The sequence below is a fragment of the Choloepus didactylus genome, chromosome 1, assembly GCF_015220235.1.
Source record: "Choloepus didactylus isolate mChoDid1 chromosome 1, mChoDid1.pri, whole genome shotgun sequence".
In the NCBI taxonomy this organism is placed as follows: Eukaryota; Metazoa; Chordata; class Mammalia; order Pilosa; family Megalonychidae; genus Choloepus; species Choloepus didactylus.
The window spans coordinates 235,820,793-235,838,114 of NC_051307.1; the positions used below are offsets into that span (position 1 = coordinate 235,820,793).

The 17,322-nt window shown below is 37.3% G+C and overlaps 1 pseudogene; it reads left to right on the forward strand.

The window, feature by feature from the left end:
- Positions 1–779: 779 nt before the first annotated feature.
- Positions 780–1,999, forward strand: LOC119529231 (annotated as a pseudogene).
- Positions 2,000–17,322: the final 15,323 nt, after the last annotated feature.

Sequence of the window (17,322 nt, forward strand, 5' to 3'; positions counted from 1 at the left end):
TTATATTTAACATTTGGGGAATTGCCATATTGGTTTCCTTGGTGGCTAGACCATTTTGTATTCCCACCAGCAATGCACTAGAGTTCCAATTTCTCTACATCCTCCCCCCAATCACTTATTATTTTCCATTTTCTCAAATAATAGCCATTTGTGTGTATGAGAGTTGGATCTCATTGTGGTTTTAATTTGCATATCTCTAATGAAATCATTGCCTAACACAAGTTCTTAAAGATGCTTCCCTATGTTCCCCTCCCCGCCCAAGGCATTTTATAGTCCTAGTTCTTATATTTAGATCTTTAATTCATTTTGAGTTATTTTTTGTATATGGTGTGAGACAAGGGTCACTCTTCATTGTTTTACATATAGATATCCAGTTTTCACAGCATCATTTGTTAAAGAGACTTTCCCTGGCACCTTTGTCAAAAATCAACTGGTCATAAGTCAGGGACTGAGGAGCTGTGGGGGAGCAGTGTGTGGGACAGTTGGCTCAGTGCTGGGAGAGGTGGCCAAAGAATGGCCAGGTCGGGGGTATGTGGGAGCCACAGTGGTGGAGGTGATTGGGGGCAGTGAGCGCTGCATGCAACTGCTCCTTCCTGGCAATGGAGAAGGCAGCAGAGGTGGTCTGGGAGCGAGCCTAAGGCCCGGCAGGGATTGCAGGAGATGCTACAGAGAAGACATGGACCAGTGTGTATAATCATGGAATCTCCTTGTTAACCATCATCACCTTCTCTCTTTGATAAGTGAGAGATTGGGTCAGTGGAAAAGGCAAAGAGGTCAACATGAAGCTAAAACAGTGAGTCATGCTGCTAGCAATTCTCCTTGTCATCTTTATCTTCACCAGAGTTTTCCTGATTGATAATTTAGATACATCAGTTGCCAACTGGGAGGACCAGAGAGTTTTTCACAGAATGATGACTGGCTTACTGGTGGAGCTGAAGCCCAGGCTGAGCCACACCTTGAAGTCTCTCTGAGAGATTACAGCCCAGTGGATGGTTCCCCAGGAAGTGTACGCTGAAGAGACACCAGAGCTGGGGACAATCATGCATACCATGGCCACCAAGAAAATCATTAAAGCTGATGTGAGTTCCAAAGGCACACAACTGAAAGCCTTACTTACACTTGCAAGAGGTCAGAAAGTTGTCTTCATACCTAAGCTGTATAGCTGAGACTATGTGGTGGAAGGGGACCCATACGCCAGTTAGGATAGACATAGCGCAGAAGTGGCAGCCTTTCAGTTGAACAGCATTCTGGGTTCCGCTGAGCTGCCTTGGTGTGATTGGCAGATTAATTAATATGCGGACAGAGATCAAGCCTGTTGCCATGGAGCAGCTGTTGAACACCTTCCTAACTATGGGAAACAATACTTGCTTCTATGGAAGTGTTATCATTGCGGAGAAACAGAGCCAGCTTGTGCCGATGGAGACACAATAGAGGGATCTGTCACACTCTGGCTCCCAGATTTGTGGCCTCTGCAGAAAACTGATACCCATGGGGCAGAACTTACCAAGAGGGCAAATTGGCCAGGTGGGAGTATGATGAGAGCTACTGAGACACTGTGAAGAAAATCTCCCCTTGTGACTCTGGCCCCTGCCTCCGGGACATCATCGACACATCAGGGTTTGATTACCTGATTGGCAATAGTGACTGCCATCACTACAAAAGCCTTTAAGATGATGAAGGTGCTGATATGGTCATGCTTCTTGATAATGCCAAAAGCTTTGGTAACCCCTTCCTGGAAGAGAGAAGAATTCTTGTCCCTCTCTATCAGTGTTGCATCACTCAGGTTTCTACCCGGAACAGACTAAACTACCTAAAGAATCGTGTGCTGCAGTCTGCCTTAAAATCTTCCATGGCCGTGCCTCCCCAGTGCTCCCTGGGCCTCACCCGGATGCCATGGACCGACAGCTCCTGAGAGTCCTGGCCACCGTGAAGCAGTGCACTGACCAGTTCAGGGTGGACTCTGCTGGTGGAAGAGTGGATGCCTCTCTCCCACATGTAATTTTCAACACAGAGTATGTGAAATTTCTTTTTACAAAGATAGAAAAACAGCAAGTTCAATTCTAAATGATATCAGGTGGTTTGGAAATGGCCAGCAGCAAGTTCTGGTGATAGGGGACAGGGTGGCCTTGGATGTCTTTGGTGTTTTCTGTAGCAGAAACTAGAGCAAAGACTACAAGTTTCAGACCACAGGTATTGTGTGCCCATTCTAGCAATGGGTGTCATGGTTAGTCTTAATTTCTCATGCCAAAGGACAAGCAGAGAAATGGCATTGGAGAGGTAAATGCTGGCATTATTTCTGGAGTGTGTGTTTTGAGTTAAACTGTACAGTCCTTTCTCCACATATATGGATTTCTGAAAATACTTTACCATTTCTTGTGTCCTTTATCATGAGGGCTAGTCAAATTGGAAAGTTTACTGCCCCCTAAGGTGTGGTGGCAAACAGAACCTTGCATTCTGTTGAGCCGAAATAGCACTCTGTTGGAGGGGACATGGTTTTAGGATAGCACTGGAGAGGAGGGCAAAAGCAGAAAAGGAGTTTGGGCTTTTAAGCTGTTGGCTAGTGGTGCTTTGATGATTCTTAGTGGTGGGGGGGGTGGTGAAGAAGAGAAAGAGATCACTTGATCCCCAGATTCGGGGAGATTATTGAATAGTAAACTGGGATCATTAGTGGAAACAGATCCCCCTGAATTTAGGTTCTTCAGGTGTGTAAAAAGGAAAGATGACTTTGTACCTAAGTAAAATCTGAATTCTCACAGTTGTGTCCAAATTAGCCAAATAATCGTCTCTAAAGAAAATATTGTACATCCAAAGCGTGATTCTCTTACAGAGATTTTTTTTTCTTTTGCTCAAAGCAGGCAAATCCTTCCTTAATTAACAAAGCAAACTGAAATAATACATTCAATTAGAGCCAAATTGCCTGTGGTCTCTGCCATCTTCATTTCTCTTCCTAGCTGAATTTCCACCTCTGCCTTTAAGGCATTTGGACACTGAAGCTGTTGCTCCCTAGAGATTGTCATCCCTGTCCGGGCCTTTCTTGTGAGAAAAACCAGCTCACCCCTGCAGATGAGAGTGCATGTCCTGTTGGTGGCTGGAGTTAGCTTATAATGTGGGCCATGCAAAAGACTGGAAACAAAAATTTTGAGCCTCTGTGCCTTGAAATTAAGGAAATGACCATGAGGAGCCTTAAGATTTTGATTTATATCAAACCCTGATTTCATTATTCAGTTTCCATTGGAGTTCTGAACCCATGATGTGGTACTGTCCTTTCATCTCTGAGCACTCTCACATTTTAGGTTGCTAAACCACAGGCTCCTTTTTGTGTTCTGGCAAAGTGAGTTGACATGTAAGCAGCTGAAGTAAAATACAGGGCCAGAAGACAACATGCCTGGTGTGCCCACTCAAAAAAAAAAAAAAAAAAAAAAAAAAATCGGTCGTAATGTGAAGGTCTATTTCTGAACTCTCAATACCATACAGTTCCATCTGTCTATATTTCTGTCCTTGTGCCAATATCATGCTCTTTTCACCAGTTTAGCTTTGTAATAAATTTTAACATCAGAAAGTGTGAGTCCTCCATCTTCATTCTTTTCTTTCCTTTTTTTTTTTTTTTAAGATGGTTTTAGCTATTTGGGGCCTCTCACCCTTCCACATAAATTTGAAGATTGGTTTTCTCATTTCTGCATAAAACTCTACTGGAATTTTAATAGTGATTGCATTGAATTTGTATATTGCTGTGGGTAATATCGACATATAAACAATGTTAACTCTTCCAGTCCATTAACATGAAATGTGTTGTTATTTATATGTCTTCTCTAATTTCTTTCAGCAGTGTTTTGTAACTTTCAGTATATAAATCTTTTGTATCCATAGTTAAATTTATTCCTAGATATTTTATTCTTTTAGATACTACTGTGAAGGGAATTGTTTTCTTAATTTCCTATTCATATTGTCCATTGCTAATGTATAGGAACACAATTGTTTATTGTGTGTTGATCTTGTACCCTGCTACTTTGCTGAATTCATTTATTAGCTATAATAGTTTTCCTGTGGATTACTTTGGGATTTTTATATATGAGATCATGTTGTCTGAAAATAGGGATGGTTTTATTTCTGCATTTCCAATTTAGATACCTTTTATTTCTTTTTCTTGCCTAAGTGCTCTAGCAACAACTTTTAGGAAAATATTGAATAGCACTGGTAAAAGTGGGCATCCTTGTGTCATTCCTGTTCTTACGGGGAAAGCTGTATCTTTCACCATTGAGTATGATGTTAGCTATGGGCTTTTCATAAACAGCCTTTATCATGTTGAGAAAGTTCCCTTCTGAGTGTTTTTATCAAGAAAGTATGCTGCATTTTGTCAAATGCCTTTTCAGCATCTGTTGAAATAATTACATGGTTTTCTTTCTTTGTTCTAGTCACATAGTGTATTATATTGATTGATTTTCATATATTTAATCACCCTTTGCATTCATGGGATGAGTCCTACTTGGCCCTGGTGCATATTTTTTAAGGTCATTTATTTCACTTTGGTAATATTTCATTAAGCATATTTTGCATTTATGTTTATATGCGACATTGTTCTGTGATTTTATTTTGAAGTCTTTGCCAGACTTTGGTATCAATGTAATGCTGGCTTTATGAATTAGGACGTGATTCCTCCTCTTAAATTCTTATTTTTTCTTTATTAGAGAAGTTGTAGGTTTACAGAACTATCATGCATACAGTAGAGGATTCCCATATACCAACCAATTATTAATACCTTGCATTTTATAATTGTACTGTTAACTGTAGTCCATGGTTTAATTTAGGTTTCACTGTGTGGTATAGTTCCATGGATTTTCTTTTTCAATTTTTATTCTGTTACCATATGTAAAATCTAACAATTCCCCTTATAATCACATTCAGATATATATTTCAGGGCTATTATTTCCTTTCACAGTGTTGTGCCACCATCGCCACCATCCATTACTAAGACATTTCCATCATTCCAAATAGGAACCCTGTACATTTTAAACCTTAACTTCCTATTCCCTATCCCCATCCCATCCCCTGGTAGACTGTATTCTAGATTCTGACTCTATGAGTTGGCTTATTCTAATTATTTTAAATCAATGAGATCATGCAATATTTGTCCTTTTGTGTTGTCTTCAAGATTCATCCATGTTGTCATGAGTCAGGACTTAATTCCTTTTTACAGCTGAATAATATTACATTGTATGTATATATCAAATTTTATTTATCCATTCTTCAGTTTGTGGATCTCTTGAATTCTTTGGAAGAGTTTGATAAGGAGTGATATTAATCCTTCTTTAAATATTTAGTAGTAGTCACTGCGGAGCCATCTGGTCTTGGACTTTTCTTTGGTGGAATGTTTTTGATTATTGTTTTAGTCTCTGTACTTTTTATATGTTTGTTGATGTTTTCCATTTCTTCTTGAGTCAATATAGGCAACTGATATATTTCTAGGAATTCTTCCATTTCTTCCAGATTATCTAGAAGCCCTCCCAAATTCAGCTTCCAGTTTGATGGCATCTGGGTAATATCCTTCTAAGATACTTAGGGAGGAGGATAAAGAAAATACCTAAGAATGGCATAAAAATCTAAGATGACTTGTCAACCTATGGTGCCAATTTGGGGCCATTGTCTACTAATTCATGTACAAGTATAATCATCTGCTAGCTCCTGGCTCAGAAATCATGTTGGATTTTTTTTTTTTTTTTTTTTTTTTTAACAAACTGAATGTGATCCAAACAATACCATTGGTCTGATGTTTCTGGCTTTCTGACTAGCCACAAAATAATTATGTATAATTTCTATAGAGCCGTTAATCCATAGGTAGCTCAGAAATGGCAGAAGAGAAGCAAAGAAATTTGGAAATAAGTTTACCTTACCTTAAGCTACTGATTACATACACATTTTAAAAATGTGCTACATTTTTATTAAATTACTGAAGAAGTGTGCAATCTATATATGTCACTTGATATTTTCAATTATAGAGGGGAAAAAGCATCAATAAATCTAGCAAGTACATGGTTTTGCACTTTAACTCCTGTATCTCCTATTGCAGTGAATTCAGCTCTGTGACTAATAGCCTTGGATACAGATATTTTTGAAGATGAGCTGGAATTACCCAGCTCCATAGCAGAGATGTTTCTCCAAAGAGTATTTCTTTATTAGAAGTGCAACCATAAGATCTATAGTAGTGTTTGCTAGTGTTAATTTTGTTCATGGCAAATTATGAATTTTTTACAGCAACAGTTTGTTAAAAATTTTTAATGACTGAAGTTATAGATATACTATATATGGTGAATATATTAAAAAGGGAAATTGCAGCTTAAGTTAAAAGTATATTGGTCCTATTTCTTAATAGTTCCTTAAATATAGTATATTAATTTAAAAGCTTTGCTGCACCATATTCTCTTGAACTTTATTATTTCACATGACAGGTTTTGCTAATTTGTAACACATATTGAATTAGTACCTGTAGTGGGTTGAAGGGTGGCTCACAAAAAGATATGTCCATATCCTAACTCCAGGAACTGCAAATGTGACCTTATTTAGAAAAAGGGTCTTTGTAGATGCAGTCAAGTTAAAGATTTTGAGATGAGAACATCTTGGATTATCTGGATGGATCTTATATCCAATGAAATTGTCCTTATAAGATACAGGGAGAGGGAGATTTTTTTTTTCCATAACAGATTTTTTTCCCCACATTTTTTATTGTGAAATATAACATGTATGCATAAAGGTGATAACTTTCAAAGTACAATTTAACAAGTAGTTAGCAAATTTCAAGGAATGTTATGGGTTACAGTTCCACAATTTCAGTTATTTCCTTATTGTGAAATATGGCATATATACAGAAAGATGATAACTTTCAAAATACAATTTAACAAGTAGCTATAGAGCAGATTTCAGAGTGTTATGGGTTACAGTGCCGCCGCTTCAGTTATTTCCCTCTAGCTATTCTAATACCCTAGCATCAAATATATATATATATTTATATATATATATATAATATATATATATATAGAGAGAGAGAGAGAGGGAGAGAGAGAGAGATTCAGTATTCATAATCCTTTGTTAAATCCTATCTTGTCTGTGCTACCCATCCTTCTCGTTTGATCACTGTCTCAACCTTCAGGGATATCTGGGCAGTGACCATGCCAACTTGTTCATATTGAAAAGGGATGTCGACATTATGGGGAAGGGGCTGCATCTGGTTGATGTTCTTGAAGAGGCTGTTGCCTCTGGGTTTGGGGACTTGTCTAGCATCTGAACACTCTGGAGGATTTAAGTTCCTGAAAACTAAACTTAGTGAGTGAAACCTTTATAGAGTCTCATATAGGGACCTAGGTATTCTTTGGTATTTGGGGGACTTGGTTAGGGCTTGGCTTACTGTGGCCTTTTGGAATATCTAGCTGGAGCTTGCATAAGAGTAACCTCCAGGATTGCCTCTTGACTCTGTTTGAAATTTCTCAGCCACTGAAACTTTATTTTGTTACCTTTCTTTTCCCCCTTTTGGTCAAGAAGTCTTTCTTAATCCCACCAATGGAGGCGTGAGACGGAAGAGAATAAAACATGGACAAAGAAGAGAAGGCTATGTGAAGACAGAGGCAAGGATTGGAGTGATGCAGCTACAAGGAAGCCTGGAGCCAGCAGAGGCTGGAAGAGGTAAGGATTCTCCCCTAGAGACTACAGAGAGAATGTAGCCATGCTGACACCTTGATTTTGGACTTCTGTTCTCCATAAAGGTGAGAAAATGAATCTGTTTTATATAAACCACCAAGTTTGTGTAATTTATTACAAAGGTCCTAGCAAATTTATATAGAACCTATTCTGTCAACCCTTTTCGGGTTATCATTTAATATATTATTATTATAGGCTATTATATATACAATATAATAATATTAAATATGTTATATTTATGTATTTTAAATGATTGTGTAGTTATAATAAATAATAGTTTAAAATGCACACACTCAAAAATATTTATAGAATGATGCCTACTATGTACCAGGCCCCTTGATATCTTCTGAGTAGCCAATCATAGGCAAAAACAGCCTCTATCTTTGCTCTTCCTGAGCTTACATCTAGTTCATCACATGTACCTTGGAGCACTAAGTCTATTGCACTATCAAAACATTGCCTTGTTGGGAAAATCTGCTAACCAGGCACTTTTTGAATGGATCTCTCATCAGATTATTAGATTTTGCTCTACAAGACCTAGAAGCAAGATGAAGAGCCATAAGGATGGCAGACGGCATAGATGCATACATTGTCACTTGAAAGGTGGTTGGCATACTGGTTTGTCTGACTTCTGTTTCATGGACATTGATTTTTGAAGAACTAGTTAAATTTCCACCCTAATACTTATTCTTTTCCTTTACTCAAAACCACAACTCCTAAAAATGATAGGACAGGAAGGGAAAGTTTATCAAATGACATATATAATACCCTGGAAGTTGTGGACCCAATAATTAAGACACCAGCATGAGAAGCAGAGTATAAAAACCCATTACTAATGTGGAGAACGGGTAGGTTTTAAAATTTCCTTTATTTTGTATGATCTGTGCATCAGAGAAAGAAGGGCAGGGAAAGGGCTTTGTGAAGTAGAACATGTTACCACTAATTCAGGTGAGTCATGTTAAATAGTCATTGAAAGAGGTAAGAACTGCCTACAAGACACTGAAATTGATATGAACAATCATTAATTAAGCATTTCCTATGAGCAGAACAGTGTGTTAGGTGGGAGAGCATTGAAATCCTACTCATTTCTCATAGACCAGCCAAATTTTGTATCTTATATGAAGATTTTTCTTTTGGTTCAAATGATTTCTCCCTCTTATGAGCCATGGTATTAATTATGATCAATACAATTAAGTAAACAACACGTCTAGATTGTAAGCCTTGACGTTAGTCAGCAAAGAATATAGGGAATCAGAAAACCTTGGCTCAACTTCTGATAATGGACATGGCACTTACAGAGCAAGCCATCCTTTGGGGAACTATTACCCTCTCACCTACACGTGACCTCTGTGTGCTCAAGGTCAGTACTCTATACCTTTGTAGTAAATGATGTGCATGCTGAAGTTTTTAGGGAAAAGCTTGCTGATGTTTATAAATGAATTGAAATACTTTTAAAAAAATAAGGAAGACTGATGCATGGATAGAGGAATGGATAGATGGATAGATACGTAATAAAACAAGTATAGTAACATAGTAATAGTAGAATCTGGATAGTTGGTATTTGTGTGTTCACTGTAAAATTCTTTCAACTTTGCTGTATCATTGAAAATGTTCATAATGTAATGTTGGGGGAAATTTTAGTGCTGCTTTCTTGGCCTGATTTGAATTGTAAGTTATATCACTCCTTAAATATCTTGGTTCAAGAAGGAGAAAAACTGAAATTTGCCTCAGTGGTTAGCTGCTGGCTACAACTAACCAGCCACACACAGAGGAATGTTAATTCATAATGTGAAAAAAATCATTCAGTATTTTGCTTTTTGATCTTCTGACAAATGTGGTTTTGATATTTGTGCAAACAGTACAAACACTTGAATTTGTCACTACTTCCTGAAACTTTTCAGTACCCAGGTGAGCTGCCTTTGGTGACTTCTTCCAAAGGGATTTTTTGATAGATCTGAATAGATATACCTTTTTGATTCCTAGTAGAGATCCCAACATGCAGAAATCACCATTTGTAGTCCTGAATTACTCCCGGGAAGTATGTGCCTATGAATAGCAGGTTTTTTCAAGTAAGATAATAGGTCTGTTCTCTTTGGAACATCAGCTGTACTGGGCACTTATTATGTACAAAGCCTCATTCCAGCAAAGATGAATCAGACAATAACTTTGTCTTTCAGTAGGTTTCAGGCAATGGCTGATCTATACATTGGCCAATCTAAGGTAGAGTGTGAATTGAGTGGAAAATATTATGGGGGTGTTGTAGAAGGAATGGTAGGAAACTGCATGGAATACACTGACTTTTCTCTCCCCAACTATATCTTTAGGACTTTTCAACCCCTTGCCTATATTTCATAGTCAAACAAAGTGAAAGTATCTTGCAGTTTCACAACTGCTGAGCCAGGTTCATTCTGGGTTTCAATAATGAGGTTATTATGGTGCCTGGAAACACATACTCATAACCTTTTACTATTTGAAGTAACTTCAGTGATCTAAACCAAACCCCTTTTTCATCCAAAATGGGGACTCAACCCATTGAGGTAAAACGAATTGCTCAGGTTACAAGGGGTCTTCTTGCCTTTTGAGTTTTGGCATCCTAGGTATAATTGACCAGATCCTGGAAGTCATCACAGTAGAATTGAAACTATGACTGGATTTTTAAAATTCACTTTAGCTCTTAAGTTATAAATAGAATTTGTAAAGCATCATTTGGTAGATTATTACAAAAATTATTTACTTTTGTCAATGTACTGTTTTCTAATTTTTTTCTAATTAGTAGATAAATCTTTTATCTTCTTTCTATTCCTGTTTGACAGTGCACATGTCTGTAAACAGTTCATCTGACCAGTGCAATTTCATCTCGCTGGTCTCTGTGCCTTGATCCTTCCTCCTATCTGGTCCATTTTCCTTGAGACTTCCAGATATATTTGAATTTGTTTGTCTCCTGATGAAAACTCTTCACTAATGTCTCCTGATCCACTGTAAAAAATATAAACTTGGTTTCCAAGGCCCTATAAGACTTGGCCCTGGCTTACCTTTCCTTCCTTCCTTCCTTCCTTCCTTCCTTCCTTCCTTCCTTCCTTCCTTCCTTCCTTTTTTCCCTCCCTCCCTCCCTCCCTCCTTCCTTCCTTCCTTCATTCCTTCCTTTCTCCATCTCTCTCTCCCTCCTTCACTGCCTCCATCCTTCTATCTCTTTTTCCTTTCATCAATATTTATTTAGTTTCTGCTATGAACCATGTCTCAATAGATGTTGAGTATATAGGGATAAAACAAAACAAAACAAAAAGACACTGTTTTGTGGAGAAAATCTCAAAACAGTATTGAAAGACACTAAAGAACACCTTATTATATATATATATATAATATATAATGTTATATATATATATCATACATATGGATTGGATTATTGTAAAGGGCTCGATATTGTAAAGAGATAAGTTCTCTGCAAATTGATCTATAGATTCAATTAAATTCCATGAAAATTCCAACTGTTTTTGTTGTTTTGGTATGATTTTTGTGGAACTTAACAACAGGATTCTAAAATATATATGGTAAAGCAAATGACAAAGAATTTCCAAATCATTCCTGAAGATGAGAAATTTGAAGGACTTGAATTTCTTGAAAATTTTTTTTAAATTTAGCTTTGGTAATTAAGGTCATATATTTTCCATCAGGGATAGAAAGTCAAATAATGGGACAGAATGAGAGCCTGGACAGGAACCACACATATGTGAAAACTCAATTTGTAACATAATTTAAATGATGTCAATTCATTGGCAAAATAATGTCTTTTTCAATAAATGGCACTGAGCCAGTTAGTTATCTATATGGAAACAAAAGAATTTGGACCCCTACCTCACACTATATACAAAAATGAATTTCACTCAGATGAAAGAAAACTATGAAATCTTGGAGAATATCTTTATTGTTTCAAGGAGTGAGGAGTTTCTTAACTAATTTTTCAATGCTGCAAGCCGTAAAGAGAAAGATCAATATTTATTTACATTAATGCTACAAATTTCAGTATCTCATAAGATGCTAAAAATAAAAGACATGCTAAAATCATGAGATACTATCTCTAACATATATAATAAAAAAATCAGTATCTAGCATAATGAAAGAAAAAGAAATCAATGAGAAAAAGAATAGCTCAATAGAGAAATGAGCAAATGCCTAACAAGGCATTTCAGAAAAGAGTTTCACCAAAATGAAAATTGAAACCCTAAGAAGGTACCATGTCACCTACCCATAATTACAAAATGTAAAAAGCTCTCAAAGTGTTCCCATAGGCCAATGTCAGAATAATTTCAGCAACAAAATAAAGTAGTATTCTATTATAACCCAGTATAAAATAAATATCCATGAATATATACTGGTACACATAAATCTTTGAATAAATAAATGGGGGTAGAATAGACAAATCTCTCATGCAGAGAAATTCCAAATAGTTTATGTAAATACTCTGCCCTCAGGAGGTGGAGAATAAATCCCACTCCTTAAATGTGACTTCTTTCTAAAAGTGCAGCGTGTGAAGAGGGAGAGTAACTTTACAATGAAGTTTTAAAGGTGACAAGGTTCAAATGAACGTTAACACATGTTGATAGTGTGTACTGTTGATATGATGCTTTTCTCATGAACTGTCGGGCTGAGAAGTATAAAATCTGGAGCAGATGTAACCATTTTACTGTGTTGAGAGAGGAAGCTGGGAATGAAGCCACAATGGGAAAAAGCAGATCGTAGAGATGGAAGAGTAGCTGAACACCAATACCATTTGAACCCTAAATCCAACTGGACCTGAAGTTGGATCATTCCTTTGCAACCAAAAGACCCATAAAAAGATAACATCCTAATAGACGTCTTTCTCCCCACCATGGCAGGAACAGGGACAAAAACAAATGGATAGGTTGCAGCACTCATGTGATTGGACAAGAAATGGAACATTTCATTCAGCATAAATTCAATAATTTATTAAACATAAATTCAGCAATTCAAGCTTATTGAACATAAAACTTCAGGATATTTGGTTATGTGCCTTGGTAATGGGATAAAAAAAAACTCAACACATTTTAATGAAAATACTTGCTCTCTAGGGTCCATCTGGTTTGATGGAACAGAGTGACAAGAGGTTACTTTTTCCATAAAGCACTTTCTCCTCTAAGTCCTCCAGTGAAAATCTGAATTTGTTTCATGCATATGGCAAACACATGTGCCAGGGTCCTAGGAAGGTGTATTGCTCACTCTTCCTGATATTCCATAAGCTGATACTGGATGCCTCCTATGTGGCAGTCACTGCCTAGGACCCCATAAAATAGATAAATATACTTCCTCTGTGTCCTCAGAAAACAGAGAGACCCCCTTTAACAATTAAAAGCCTGTGCTTTAGGCCTCAAATCCTGGCTTCACCATTTACTAGCTCAGCTTCCTTGTTTTTAAAGTAGGAATTTTAATTGACTCTACCTAGTAGAGTTGTGGTAAGGACCAAGTTAGTTATTATACATAAAGTACCCAGAGAATTGCCTGGCATATATTTATCACTCTATGGATGTTTGTCAACTATATACAAATAAATAAACGATGAGCTAGCCCTCTGGAGTGCATTATACAAGGAATGAAAGAAAAATAATCAGGAGTGGTTATTGGACATTTATTACATGCCAGGCTCCATCCTTGATATTTTACCTATGTTATCACATTGATGTTCTATATGTGGGCTCATTTTCAAGAGATTATACTTGGGAACATAAGCCATGAAAAATCCTTTTCAAACCACACTATAGGTATTAAAGACTTTTATCACTAATGTTTTCTGGGAGGCAAAACTGCAGACGCAGTGCAAATGTAGCCCTGCTTTTTCCTAACTTTTTTCCATATTGAGAATGTCATCTGTGAACTTATTAAACTCTTTTTGACTTTCATTACATTTCCATCCCATAGCTGTGGTACATTAAGAATGCTGGACCTCTCATGAGTTAGTAGAATTTATTCTAATAAAACCCACCCACTCATCCTGACTGTGAAACTGTGTTTGAGTTTCTCCTTTACCTCTTGTGCCGTCTCTGCCTCAATGTCTGGGTAACATATAATGGGCAACTAGAGACCAATTTCCTTGACACCTGCCTACTAGGAGGACGTGCCTATTAAATGCTCCATCTCCCTGCTGCTTTCGGGACATTGTTGCTGTTTTGAAAGGTATTGCCTTTCATGTCATTGCACGGTGAAGTACATGCTGAGTCTGGCTGGCTGTGCCCAGTCCTGATTCCGAAGTTATTATCTGATGCCCTGAGGCAAGAGTGGCTGGCAGCCCCTGACGCCATCACCTGCAAGGGGCCCCAGGCTGCTGTAATTGGCTTTCTTGCCTCCCACTCCCTACTTTAATGAGGATATGCAATGTTGGGTTTCACCCACCCACCTCTTTTCAGTGGGGTAGGTTCTCACTGTATATAAAGGTGATCATGCAAAAGTTTCAGTAGCTTAGCACTTTAGGAATTTGGAACAGAACAAATTCATCCCAGGCTGGAGCAGGTCTCCCTAAGTTCAAAAGGTGGCAAATGCTAGATCAGCTAGAGGCTCATAAACATGGGGACTAAGGACCTTTGCCCTCGATATCAACTTCAATCTCTTTTCCCTGTTGTTCTGATTAGCCAGGTCTGAGGCAGTGGATAATCTATTTGCAAGTCTGTCACTGTGCATTTCATTCAGTGCATCGATTGAGTCTTTGTCTGAAATTATTACTTTGCCAAAAGCCTTATGGACCAATACTAATCATAGATAATATACTCTTAGCATGTACTATGGGCTAGACATGATTCCAAGGGTTTCTGCTCTATTATCTAGTATTTATAGAAGCCCTATTTGGTGGGATTATTATTATTATGCCCATTTTTCAGATGAGGGTAAGAAAATTCCCCAAAGTCATACAGCTAATAGCTGATGGACATAGGCCTCAAACTTAGGTGTCTGCCCCCGGTGCATAATGCCTCAAGAAGGAATCTGAGAACTACTGGTTTTCTAAACCCTGCAGGGAACTCCTGATCCTGCAGGTAGTCCATTTTGCTTAAGATGCCCAGCATGTGCTCTTCTTGGAGTCCCCTTGAATACCATGTGGCCTGCCTCCCTTGGTCACCTCTGACTGTACCACGAGCTGTCTCAATTTGTTCTTTCTGTCCAGAATTTGTAATTAAGAACCAAAGACTTATTCAGTCAGATGTGATAGTCCCACAGCTATAAGATTGCATGGAGATGGGGCCAGAATCAGAATCTTTGTAATTCAAAGCCACTGGCAAAGCATATTTTTGGGGATAGGTAGCAGAAACTAAATAAAAAGCCCTTCAGAGGCAAGTTTTACAAGAGAGAGAATAAAAGGAGTAGAAACTTCATGTTTATCAGCAAGAAAGCAATCGTTTTTATTCCAAGAATAGAGAGGAAGCAGGTTAGCACCGAAGAGTATGATGGAGATGTGCAAAGATAAGGAAAGAGAGGAAACCTTAAAGCCAGAGATAGTCTGCTCAGGGAACTCCAGATCCCTCAGGAAGGTTTAGCTATATGTGCTCTGTATCTTGCCATTTGGTTCTCTATGGTTCATCTGTAATTTTCCAGTGAAGTTCCTTCTAACTTGGACTGGTTAGAAAAGACTGCTATTCCTTGTAGCCACATGATGAGTGATCAAGATATTCAGGGATGAAATATGGTAAGCAGTTTTAGTTGATCCAGTATGCCATTTTAAAGTTGACTTGCCAAGAATAAGAGATAAAGCCATACTATATTTTCTTGGTGTTAGTGAAATATGTTTTTAGATTTTGACTTCCAATTTTTTAGCATGCTTGGAGGATATGTTATTTTTGGCAACTCGGTATCCATGTACCCTACTGTCACCAATGAATCCCAGATTTTAGCTAGGGTTTCACTATCTTCATTTTAACCTACAATATCTGGGAAGGCTGAATGTCCAATTTAAAGGGCAGAATTTATTGGGGATTTGCATACACAATTGAGGGACAGGCAGTTGAACTAAGTCAGCCTAATCAGAGAGAAAATTCAAATGAAACTGTGGGGAATATTGGGATAAAGATGCTCACTTTCTGACTAATAAATGAGACTCTGCAAAGAAATAGCCTTGGGAATAACAGAAGTTACTTTTTGCTCTTCTCAAGAAAAGCTTTTCTCCTAAGAGAATCATTTTGGAAGAAGGGAGTTGAGAGATGGAAAGATTTTATTTGAGCCCCTGTTGCCAGCCATGCCTGAAGCTGTATCTTCTCCTGGAATATTTACTAGCATGAGCCAAGATATTTCCTCTTTATTTTCTATACTGGTTAACAGTATATTTACATTTTTTAAACATTTTATTTTAAACTTAGAAAAGAAAGTTGTAGAGTAGTATATATAATATGATCCCATTATCATAAAACTAACAATACCAAAAAAACCATCCCAAAGAGAAGTTTATATTTTATATATGCATGTGCATGGTGTGTATGCATGTATGTATATATGTTATGTTTGTATATATGTAATTTATAAAGTAATGTAAAGCTACACCAAGTTTTTAACATTGGCTATCTAGGGGTATAGTGTGGTGTAGGCAGAGTTGAGGAAAAAGGGGACAGGGAGGGGAAGTCATGATAAATCAACCTTATCTATATCTGATTTATGTAAAATTATGTATACTTGCATGTAGATATGGATAGAGATGCATGATAGTATGTATATTGAAATATTGATGGTGGTTGTCTCAGGGCTTTGGGATTTCAGCTGAATTTTTTTCTTCATACTTTAATGTATTTTTAGTATTTTTTATTTAGAGAAGGTAATATGTTCAAAAGGAATATGAGCTACCCATGGGAAAAGAGGCAATGTACAATTGTTAAATATTTCCTAATTTTTAATCAGCTAAACATTGACTGTCAATTTATTAGTAGTTCTTTTCGCACCACAGATTTAATAACACTTTAAAATGATTCCTTGGAAAATATGTTGGCAAACACTGCATTAAACAAGTTGAATGCATTTCTTTATGGGCTACATAAAATACATGAATGTGTATTGTAAATCTCCAAGAGAAGGATTGAGTATTCTGCAGTTCCAAAATTTATTGGACAATGGAATCCTCCATAGGACTAGTCTGATGGAGAATACATTTTGGGAAACAGAGAAAATGAGAAAAACAGGTGGAAATATGAAGGCTTTAAAGTCGTAGAACCTGGGATCATATTCATGACAGAAGATTCACTAGTCACCTTCTCTTATCTCACCCTGAAAGTGGTTATCATAGACCTCCTTCCCACAGCTGTTAAGAGGGTCAACAGCAATGAATGTAATGGCCTATTGAAAAATACCTATGGATTTGTAGCTTATCTGTATATTAATGTGTGTTCTCTTGTGTTGTACCTTTTTCAAAACTCACAAATTAAAGGAAGTAATTTAAATGCATTTTGCATTATTGTTAACACTCCCTCCCTGTCCTGGACACTCCATGTGCACATATATTTACACATTTTTGGTCCTATTTTGAAAGAACAGCCTTGCATGTTTTTTTACTGTGGAGCATATTTTGTTCTTACCAGGTCTGAACAACAATTTCCTTAAAGGAACAGTCAGTTTTGTGGACTAGTGTGGAGAAGGAAAGCAGCAAGAACATATTTT